The sequence below is a fragment of the Notamacropus eugenii genome, chromosome 6 (genome assembly GCF_028372415.1).
Source record: "Notamacropus eugenii isolate mMacEug1 chromosome 6, mMacEug1.pri_v2, whole genome shotgun sequence".
In the NCBI taxonomy this organism is placed as follows: Eukaryota; Metazoa; Chordata; class Mammalia; order Diprotodontia; family Macropodidae; genus Notamacropus; species Notamacropus eugenii.
In genome coordinates this window covers 63,824,603-63,837,111 of record NC_092877.1, presented here as the reverse complement: position 1 = coordinate 63,837,111, position 12,509 = coordinate 63,824,603, and positions in this window count along the sequence as shown.

Genomic DNA, 12,509 nt, shown 5'->3' with positions numbered 1-12,509 from the left:
CACACACAAAATAAACACATGCAAACTATAATCACATAATATGTGTAGTTATAGAACATATATACACATATATAATGGGTACGTATGTATTATGTACAGTATTATGTACATATGTATTATGTATGTGTATGAAATTAGGAGACTTTTAGAGTTAGGGAATATGTATGTGTGTGTGTGTGAATACGTGTGTGTATGTGTGTGTATGCGTGCGTATTTGTGAGGGGCAACAGGAGAGACGATAGGAAACAGGGAACTTAAGGGCTTATCTAAGAACATGGACAACAAAGAACCAGAAAGTTGTCTTTTATAATGCCTCACAGAGAAGTGCTACACCTATATTTCTTCAATGTATTTTAGCTACCTAATGTACTTTTCCCATTTTATTCATTCGTTTGTTTGTGGCCCAGTCTTTTGAAAGGCAGCATAATATTGTGAGTACATGAATTATGGAAGTCTTGGGTTCCAGTTCTACCTCAGACGCAATAGCTGTGTAAGCCTATACAGTGAAAAGCTCCTCAGAGTATTTGTTTCCTCATCGGCAAAATGAGGGTGTGGATTGAATGACATTTAAGGTCCTTTCTAGCTCTAAGTCTGGGTTCCATTCCTTTCACTTGTTTCTCATCTGCTAAATTTCCTTTGCCTTCTTTGAATTATACATGGTCATTTAAAAGTTTAATTTGTTTACTTTTCCTTAATGTCCTCAGAAATTATTATTGTTGCTCTTATTGTAAAACAACTTTATAAAAGAATTTGCTACTAATAAAAACCTGTACTATGTCTCAATATGTCTGAAGTTCCTTGAAGGAGCTTGATTGCTTTGTTTGAGGCATTTGTGGCATGCAAAAAAAAAGAACACTGGATCGGGGTAGAGAGACTGGGTTTAAATCCTGCCACTTACTAGCTGTATGATCTTTGACAAATTGAATAATTTACTTAACCTCTCTGGGTCTCAGCTTTCTCATATCTTAAATGATGTGGAGCTAAATGAGTTTCAAACCCTAATTCTTATGATCCACATACAGATCATGAAAGGAAGGAAGGAATTAAGTATTTATTAAGCCCTTTGACCAAGTCCAAACTTCACAGAACAAATTAAGTTTGAATTCAGTCAAAAGGCCATACCTGAGGACCTAGAAGACCATATGTGGCCCCAAGGTCACAGATTCTTCCCCCCCATCTAAAAGACAGGTGCTATTATTACCTCCATTTTGCATTTGGCAAGATTGATGTGAACAGAGGTTAAATGACTTACCCAGGGTCACACAGCTAGGAAGAGTCTAAGACCAGATTTGAATTCAAGTCTTCCAGACTCTAGGCCTATGGCTCTGTCCACTGCACTGCCTAACTGCCTTTGGCAGTATGAGATAATGATTAGAGAGATGGTCTTGAAATCAAGAAAAACTGGGTTCAAGTTCTGTCTCTGACATAATGGCTATGTGACCTTTGGTTAATCACTTAGCCTCTGTGCACTCTAGGTAAGCAAATCTCTATTAAGTGGCATAAAAGGTGTCTATCCACTTTGGCAGAGAGGAGTTCCATTACCTGGTGGTTCCTTAACCAGTCAACTCATAGGTCAACCCCATCCCTACATAAATATAAGCTTTTGATGGCAACATGTCATTTTAAACAGCCAAATAAATTCAACACAGAGACCTGATGTGGAGCCTTGAACTTCCCCTCCCCTGTCATTTAGCAAATAGTACAGTGACAACAGCATGTAACCACTGCAATGACCCAGAACACAGCATCAGTGACAGCAGGATAAATCTAGCCTTGAGGATGATGATGATTCAGGTCACTATAGTAGAAGGCATTATGCAATAAGCCTCACAGATCATTAAGATGACCAGCACCAGGGATGGGAAGTCTGTAGCTTCAAGGCTACATGCAGCCCTCTAGGTCCTCAAGTGTGGTCCTTTGACTACATCCAAATGGTCAAAAGAGATGTACTTGAGGACCTAGAGGGTCACATGTGTCCTCAAGGCTGTAGGTCCCCCACCCCGGTCAAGGAAATTAGAATACGTCTGCTAAGACTCTCATTGACTTAACAAACTTTTAGTTCCCTACTGTGGTAGAACGCCATATTGAGATTCTAAGAGATACGTGAATAATGATGTACCTAGTGACCTGAATCTGCCTGGCTTCTTAGTACCAGTTAAAGTTACTTTGCCCAGCCTGCCTTCTTACTTTATTCTTATTAAGAAAAAAAATCTTATTTTCTTTATTGAAAAGAATGATCATAAAGATATATCTAAAACAGTCATTTGTTTTTTGAGAGGGAGGGAACTTCATATTTAAAGAAACGGTTATGCAAAAAAGTCATCTTTCCCTGTCTAAAACTATGGTAAGGATTTTAACAATATTCAGTAATTTATTTTGTTTTATTTCAATCAACATTGACTGATGGGTAGAAAGTACTGTTCCTGACACACTGGGACCTGATGACCTTTCAGTATCTGATTCTATGTTGAGACCAGCTGTGATTCTCTGATTCCATACCAGGTGTTGAGGGAGACATCAAAACATGAGAGAACAGAATGTAATGGAAAGAAGAGGGCTTTGGGAATAGAGAGAACTGGTTTGAAACCCATGGTCTGATGCTTACTTATTACCAATAAAGATACTTGCATTATAATACTTCACAAGTGTGTTAGAAAAACAGTACTACTTAAATCTTAAAGAGCTATGAAAATGTGTTATAATGATGGCGGTGAGAGTAGCGATGATGATGATGGTGCTTTAGAAGCTCACTTCTAATAGCAGAGATGACATATATAGAAATTATCATAAACAATCACCATGAGACCTGTTTCTCCTAACTGGCAGGACCTTCTACTCTGATGTTAACTATATGAACATACTTTACAGGTACCTATTTCAGTACTGTCTCTTCCATTAGAATGACTGATCTTTGTAGGAAATGATTTGGTGTGTTGTTTTTTTTCTTTATACTCCCAGAATTTATCACACTTAATAAATGTTTGTTGAATGACTAATATGAAAATAAGTTTTTCATGATTACACATGTATAACCTATATCGAGTTGCTTGCCTTCTCAATGAGGAAGGTGGGGAGAAAGGGAGAGAATATGAAACTCAAAGTTTTAAAAGTGAATGTTAAAAATTATTTTTACATGTAATTGGGTAAAAATACTAAATACTTAAAAAAACTCAAAAAAAAGCCATGTAAATAAACGCTTCTTGATTGGTTGATTTAATTTCAAAATGGTGATAATTTCTTTTTGGGAAGATCAAAAAAGGTGTCTTAAAGGAAGGAGTTTTTGCATTAGGCTCTTAAGAGTAAGTAAAACTTCCAGAAAATAATTAGTAGAGGAAAGGCACTGAAATTAAGAGGGGATGGGAAAAGTTTCATGTAAAAGGTTGGATTTTAGTTGGAACTTAAAGGAAGCCAGAGAGGTCAGTAGTCAAAGAAGAAGAGGAAGAGTATTCCACTAGAGGAGGACAGCTAGAGAAAATTTCCACAGCCAAGGAATGACAACCTGTAGTAAAATCAATATGCAAAAGAAACTCCCTCTAAAACATATGATCAATGGTAGTCCAGCCTCTGTTTAAAGACCTCCAGGGAGGAGGAAGTAACACTTGAATTATTCCATTCCAATTCTGAACAATCTGTATTTTAGTAAATTCTTATCTTCCCTCTAAAACCAAACATGTACTTATCTCTTAGAAATGTATAGTGACTGCTCCTGGTTCAGATGTCTGGGGCTAGACAGAGTAAGTCTACATCCCTTCTTCATATGACTGTACTTCAACTACAGCTACCATGTAATTCTCGATTCTTCTCTTTTCCTGGTTAACTATGGCTAATTCCTTCACCTGAATTACATACGATATGGATCTTGATCGCCTTCCTTTGAACGCTCCCTGGCTTATTAATGTCCTTCTTAAAACATGGTGACAAGAACTGAATATCATATTTCAGATAAGGTTTGATTTCCACTGAGTGTAGTGGAATAATAACTTCCCTAATTCTTGCAAGGTATACACCTTCCTAATGCAGCCCAACATATAAGATGAATAATTGTAAAATGAATTAATACAGATTTCAGTGGAGAATAAGAAAATACTGTGGAATAAGGCAATGAATAAATTGTTTGGACAGAAATTATAATCAGTTTTGTTGTTACATGCATCTGTGTTTTCATTCTAAAGCAACAATGGATGCTACTGTGGATGCGTAAATATTAATAATAAATGACAATTATATGACTCTATTTTATTGGCGGCCACAGTCAAGTGATGAGTAGTATAAGTGCTATCATCCCCAATTTTCAAGTAAGTTAACTAAAGCTCAGTGGTGTTGTGGTTTTCTCAGAGATGCAGATGTATCTGATGGTGAGGCCAAAATAAGAAATAAGGTCTTCTAAATCTAAGTCCTGAAGTCTTTCCCTTGTCTTAGCTCATGCTTGCTAGCTTTGTCCTTTAGTACAATCAACAAGCCAAGGAAATTGATTCAAATTGCCTTTTACATCTATCTCACTTCTCCCTTGAAGTTTTTCATGATCATGACCATTGGACATTGTCCTTTCACTTCTCTGAATTTCTATGACATTAACATGAAAACTATGAGGTATCTTTTCATACACATGCTTAGCTATAGTTCCCAAAGGATCATAGAATTTTAGAATTGGAAGTCACTCAGAGCTCAACTACTTTAATTCCTTCATTTTGCAGATGTGAAAACAGGACCAAAAGGGGAGTACATGATATGTCCAAGGTCATAGAAGCTGCAGAGCCAAGATTGAATGAATGGTAGAGTCACAGAATATTAGCACTGAGGAAAACCCTGAAATGATCTAGTTCAAGCCCCTCGTTTTGTAGATGAACAAACTGAGACCCAGAAGGTTTAAGTGAGTTGCCTAAAGTCACCAAGGTAGTAAGTATGAGAGGTAAGATTTGAACCTGGGTATTCCAGTTCTAAAGTTAATGCCCTTTCAAATACTGCACTATTGCTACTTCTCCCATCTTAACTTCTTAAATGAACTGTCAACTCTTTGAGGGTTCAGACCATGTCTTCTGTATCTCTGCTCCTCAGTGGCTAGCACCTAGCTAATCCTCAATAAATATCTGAAATACGGACTTCCAAAAGTGGAGCTAAGATATAGGAGTCTCAGAGGAGCATTCAATCAAGCTCTCTCAACATTCTCCTCCAAACAACTTTAAAATAAAATTTCAGACAGAATTCTAGAGTGCCAGAGATAGCAAAAGATAAGAATGAGACATTCTTCTAACCAAAAACAACATAGAAGGTCATAAAGAGATATCTGTGACCTGGGGGGGTTGAGAGGTTAGAGAGGCTGGCACAGAGCACACTCCTGGGAAACACCAGTGCTGGGACTAGGTGGAGAGAAGCAGCAGCAGCTTCAGGAGCTCCCAAGCCAGAGAGGGCAAGGAGATCAGGCAAATGGTCAGAAAAAGATTATAGGATACCCCTGTTCGAGTGCTGGATACAGGACCAGACTCTGACAACTTCACTACTTATATCCACTTTGAGGACAAAGTTCAAGGGCAGAGAGAGCCACTTTGGGTCAGGAGGGAAGGAAGCCCAGAGGTGCAGTATCACTTCAGGCCCCAAAAGATGAGTAACATTTTTCTAGTCCCAAGGGAAGAAGGAACATTCCTGGGAAAGGAACAAAGTGCAAACCAAGACCACAGTGAACAGATGTATTCCCAGAACATACCTAAAACTGAATGCACTGAAAACTTCAAAACTCAAGAACTAGCTCCAAAAATATCAGTGCAAAAAAGTCTCTCTCCCTCCCCATTCTGGGAACAAAGCCCAACATTAACATAAATTTCAAAATCAAGAAACAGTGTAGGAAAATAAGCAAACAAACAAACAAAAAAGAACATGACCATAAAAAAACGATTAAAATTGAAAGAATCTACCAGTCACCAATTTAAGAGAGAATGCAAAATGAAAACTCCCAAGAATATTATAGCTAATTTCCAGAGCTCCTAAGTCAAAGAGAAAATACTTCAAGCAGACAGAAAGAAACTATTTAAATACCGTGGAGCTACAATCAGGATCACACAAGACTTAGCAGCTATCATGTAAAAGGAGCAGAGAACTTGGAATATTATATGCTGTAAAGCAGAAAAAGCTAAAATTACAACCAAGAATAACTTACCCAGCAAAATTGAATATAATCTTTTGAGGAAAAAATGGATATTTAATGAAATAGAGAACTTTTGAGCACTCATGATAAAATGACCAAACTTGAGTAGAAAATTTGACTTTCAAATACAAGACTCAAGAGAAGCATATAAAGGTAATTATGAAAGGGAAATCATAAGAGAGTCAATAAGGTTAAACTGTATACCTTTCTATATGAGAAAAGATACATATATCTTCTAAGAGCAGTATAATTATTAGGGTAGTTAGCAGATTCTACATAGAAAGAGGATGTCAGAATGTGTCAATTATATTGGCATAAAATTTAAAAAATGGATAGGTGAGAAAGAGGTATACACTGGAAGAAGGCAAAAGAGAAGGGAGAGGAAGAATGGGAAAATTAACTCACATAAAAGAGGTACACAAGAAAGAGTTCTTATAGTGTAGGGGAAAATGGGAGGGGCAACGCTTAAACCTCACTCATACGTAAATTGATTCAAAAAAGGGAAAATATATATACTATATATATACATTCTCTCAATATATATTTATATATATATATATATATATATCAGTGTGTGTGTATGTGTATATGTGTGTGTGTGTATATACTCAATTGGTAACAGAAACCTATCTTAACCAACAAGGAAACAGAAGGGGAAGATAATAAAGGAGAAGGTTGTTTTTGTTGTTGCAGTTCAGTCATCTTCAATCATGTCCAATTCTTCATGGTCCAGTTTGGGATTTTCTTAGCAAAGATACCAGAATGGTTTTCTATTTTCTTCTCTAGTTCATTTTTACAAATGAGGAGCTGAGGTAAATAGGGTTAAGTGGCTTGTCCAAAGTCACATAGCTAGTAAGTGTAGGAGTCCGTATTTGAACTCAGGAAGAGGAGTCTTTCTGACTTCAGGCCTGGCAGTTTAACCTATGCATGACCTAGCTGCTGAAGATAAAGGTGAATTCTACCAAACACTTAAAGAAAAATTAATCCCAGCACTATATAAACTCTTTGAAAAGAAAACATAAAGGAGTCCTACCAAATTCTTTCTAAAGTAGCAAAAGGAAAAAACAGAAAGGAAAATATAGACCAATTTCTTCAATGAATATAGATGTAAAATTTTAAATTAAATATTAACAAGGAGATTACAGCAATATACCACAAACATGATCACCACCCTATGATCATGTGGGATGTATAAGAGGAATGCAGGACTGGTTCAATATTAGGAAAATTATCAGCATAATTGACCATATTAATAACACTAACAATAAATGTCATATAATCATATACATAAATGCAAAAAAAGCCTTTGACAAAATACAATACCCATTCCTATTAAAAAATCCACTAGTCAGCATAGGAATCAACAGAATCTTTTGTGAAATGATAAGTAATACCTTTCTAAAACCAAGAACAAGCATTATCTGTAACAAGAATAAATTTGAAGCTTTCCCAATAAGACCAGAAGTGAAGCAAGGATGTCCATTATCACCACTATTATTCAACATTGTACTAGAAATGCTAGCTATAACAATATGACAAGAAAAAGAAATTGAAGAAATTAGAATATGTAATGAGGAAACAAAACTATCACTTTTTTTTTATTAATTTTTTTATTTTTTTAATGTTTAACAATCACTGCCATACAATTGCGATTTTATCCCTCCCCACCCACCCCCCACTACCTCCCTCCCTCCCCACGACTGCATACAATTCTGTATAGATTCTACATATACTTTCCTATTGAGTATATTTTCACTATAGTCATGCTATGTAGTCAGACTAAGATAAATGAAAGAATCCGTATAACAAATCAGAACATGATACACAAACAGATACACATACACAAACATGATCTGCTACATTATGTGAGTGACTTCCATATTTCTCTCTCTGAGTGTGGAAGGCATTTTGCCTTGAGGTCCACCATTGGGATTTTTTTTTTTTCAGAAGTTCTTGTGTTATTACAAAAATCTAAGTCTACCAGAAAAAACTCTCACACACTGTGGTTGTTGCTGTGCATAAAGTTCTCCTGGTTCTGCTCCTTTCACTCAGCATCAGGTCATATAAGTCCTTCCAGGCCTCTCTGAAGTCTTCTTGTTCATCATTTCTTATGGCACAATAGTACTCCATTACATTCATATACCATAATTTATTCAGCCATTCCCCAATTGATGGACATCCCCTTGACTTCCAGTTTTTGGCAACTACATAGAGTGCTGCTATAAATATTTTTGTACATGTGAGACCCTTTCCCATTTTTATGATCTCTTGGGGATATAGTCCTAGTAGCGATATTGCTGGGTCAAAGGGTATGCACATTTTTGTAGCCCTTTGGGCATAGTTCCAAATTGCTCTCCAGAATGGTTGGATGCGCTCGCAGCTCCACCAACAATGAATTAGTGTTCCAACTCTCCCACATCCTCTCCAGCATTTATCATTTTCTTGTTCTGTCATGTTTGCCAATCTTATAGGTGTGATGTGGTACCTCAGAGTTGTTTTGATTTGCATCTCTCTAACCAATAGTGATTTAGAGCATTTTTTCATATGATTATAGATAGCTTTAATTTCTTCCTCTGAAAATTGCCTGCTCATATCCTTTGACCATTTATCAATTGGGGAAACTATCACTCTTTTGAGATGATATGATGACGTACTTAGAGAATCCTAAAGAATCAACTAAAAAACTAGTTGAAACAATTAACAATTTCATCTAAACTGCAGGATATAAAATAAAACCACATAAATCATTAGCATTTCTATATACTACAAATAAAACCCAGTAGGAAGAGATAGGGAATTCTATTTAAAATAACTGCAAGCAATATAAAATACTTGGGAGTTTAGCTACCAAGACAAACTCAGGAACTATATGAACACAATTACAAAACATTTTTCATTAAAATAGTTGTCAAATTCCTCTGAAGAACCATAGCAGATAGAATATGAAATAACAAAAGAGTGAAATTCCTTCAAATCAGAAGATCAAGAATATAAAGTGAATCAATTAGCTGCCCCCTCTAAAATAGCAAGAAAGGCTGCCTAGCAGTTCCAGATTTCAAACTATATTACAAAGCAGTAATCATCAAAACAATTTGGTACTGGCTAAGAAATAAAGTGGTATATCAGCAGAATAGATTAGGTACATAGTGCATAGTAATGAATGATCATAGTAATGTAGTGTTCAGTGAACCCAGATCTAAGCCTTTGGGGTAAGAACTCAATATTTGACAAAAATTTCTTGGAAAACTGGAAAGCAGTTTGGATGAAACTAGGCATAAACCAACACTTCACAACATTTACTGAGATAAGATCAAAATGGATTTATAAAGAGTGTTGTCATAAGTAAGCCAGAGAAGCATGGAAAAATACACCAGTCAGATCTATGGATAAGGAAAGAGTTCATGATAAGCAAAAAAGAGAAAAGATTATGGGAAGTAAAACAGATAATTTTGATTACATGAAAGTAAAAAGATTTTATAAAAACAGATCTAATGCAGTCAAAATTCGAAGAAAACAGGAAGCTGGGGGATTTTTTTTTTAATAGCAAGCTTCTCTGATAAAGACTTTATTTCTCAAATATATGGAGAACTGAGTCAAATTTATAAAAATAATATAAGAATATAAGAAAATTTGTAAGAATTTCATTCCCTAGTTGATAAATGGTCAAAGGATATGAATATTCTTCAATTGAAGAAATCAAAGTTAGCAACAGTTAAATTAAAAAGAAATGTTCTAAATCACTACTGATTAGAGAAATGCAAATTAAAACAAATCTTATATCACCTTATATCTGTTAGATTGACCAACATGACAGAAAAGGAAAATGACAAATGTTAAAGAGGATGTGGGAAAACTGGGACACTAGTTCATCGTTGGTGAAGTTGTGAACTAGTCTAACCATTCTGGAGAACAATTTAGAACTATGCTCAAAAACCTATCAAACTTGCATACCCTTTAATTTAGTAGATCAAAGAAAAGGGAAAGGGAACTATTTGTACAAAATATTTATAACAACTCTTTTTGTGGTGGTAAAGAACTGGAAATTTATGGAATGTTCATCAACTAAGGGAGGGTTGAATAAGTTGCAGCATATGATTTTGAAGGAATACTATTGTGCTATAAGAAATGATGAGCGGGGTTGTTTCAGAAAAACTTGGGCAGACTTTTATAAACTCATGCAAAGTAAAGTGAGAAGAACTAGGAGGATGAATGTACAGTAGGTACAGTATCATAAGGATGGTCAACTGTGAAAGACTTAGCTACCCTTATTAAGTCAATGATTCAAGACAATTTCAAAGGATCTGTGATATAAATTGCTATCCACCTTGAGAGAGAACTGATGAACTCTGAATGCACATTAAAGCATGCTTGTTTTTACTTTATTTAATTGCCTTATTTTGTGTTTTCTTTTGTAACATTGATAATATGGAAATATATTTGGCATGACTTCACACATATAATCTAAACCAAAATGCCTTATTAAAGAGGGAGGAAGGACTGGAGGAAGGGAGAGGATTTAGAACTCACAATTAAAAAAATATAGTTAAAATTTTAATATGTAATTGGAAAATATTTAATGAAATAAATATTTTTTAAAAAACACAAAAAAGTTATATTATTTATTGGCAATTTGAATATCTATGGAAATGACAGGTTTTGCCTTTTTTCTTAGCTCATCCTTATATTATTCCATCCTGACAAGTGTAACTTATTTGTTATGTAACACCACATTTTAGAATTCGAGGAAGCTTTTTAAAATCTTCCCAATTATGTTATTCTTATTCTTTTATGTTCTCAGCTTTCTTCCTCCTCTGTGTTTCTCAGAGGAAACAATGACAAAAAATGGGGGAGTGATGAGAGCAGAGCCAATTGAACAGTCTTAAGTGTTTTAACTTGAGTGGCATTTTTGCACATGGGGCTAAAACATCCCCAACCAGAAGATGGAATGAAGTATTTGCCACAAAGAGAATGTCATGTTTGTTCTGAGGCAGGTTGCCACTTTATGGATTACCCAGATAGACACTATTGTCCCATACTTAAGAGTGCAGTATAGTGGTGAATGAGACTTGGAGGTAGGAAAAGTTGGATTCCACTCTTGACTCTGACATACCAGCCTTGTGACTGTGGGTCACTAACCCTCTCAGTGTCATCAAAAATTCTTTAAAGACTATAATACAAAAGGGCTGCTAATCTGCATTGATGGAGAAGGTCCCCAGGCTGGATGCCCCCTACACTGATGAAATCACAAGTTGGAAGACCTCCCCTAAAATTAATGAAAATGTCATTGAATATGGATTTCAGTACCAACTAGGCCAGGTACCAATATTTCACTATGGTTAATTGACTTCACCTTTTGAGAATTCCAGGGCTTTCATCTGTCACATGGGCTACAGGAAAAGTATCTTATAATCTACAAAGTGTTACATAGTTATGAGCTGGTGCTACTACTGCTGCTTCTCCTCCATTCTTAAAGAGAACCATGACATCAGGAATGTGATGCCATGACATGCAAGTGAATTAGATTTAAGTGAGGGAAGGCTGTGCAAAGTCATTAGCCTCACTTTCACCTCCAGAGCCATCTGGGTCCAGTGGCCTGATAGAGATCAGGACAACTGGCATTGGCCCAGGATGCAGTGGGGATCCTCAGCCTTTTCAAGCTAAGGTCCTTAACAGGTTTCAGCTTGGCTGAGGCAAAGTCTGTTTATTGATTAAAGCTTAATAAGAAATGAAGCAAAGAATGGTCTCTTTTTTTAAAAAAAAGCTGTAAAAGCTGTTGCTATTTGTTATTTCATTTGGCTGTGTGTCATTCCACAGTCATTACCTTCCAGAGGGAATTCAAGAGAGAGCAGTTTGGTACAACGGAAAAAAAAGAAAGCTTGATTTGGAGTCAGAGGACCAGGGTTCTAATCCTGGCTCTGTAACCTACCTGTATAATCTTTGGTAAGCTATTCAACTTTTGGGCCTCAGTTTCCCCATCACTAAAAGAAACAGAAATGGGCTACACAACCCCTAAATTTCTTCTAGGTATCAATCTGTGCTCTTATGATCATGATAATCATTTTGGGATAGTAACAACAGCAGCAGTAGCAGTAGCAGTAGTAGTAGTAATAGTAACAGCAACAGTGGTAGCACTGTTTTAGCACTATAGTAGCTAAAGCACCTACTATAAATTGTAAAGCACCTACGATGAACCACTCATTGAGCTATGCTTTGCAATTATTATCTCATTTGATCCTCAAAACAATTCTAGGACGTAAGTACTACTGCTATCCTCATTTTACAGAGAAGAAAACAGAGGCAGAGAGAGGTTAAGTGACTTTTTTCACGGTCACACAGCTGGCAAGTGCCCGAAGCCAAATTTGAATTTCCA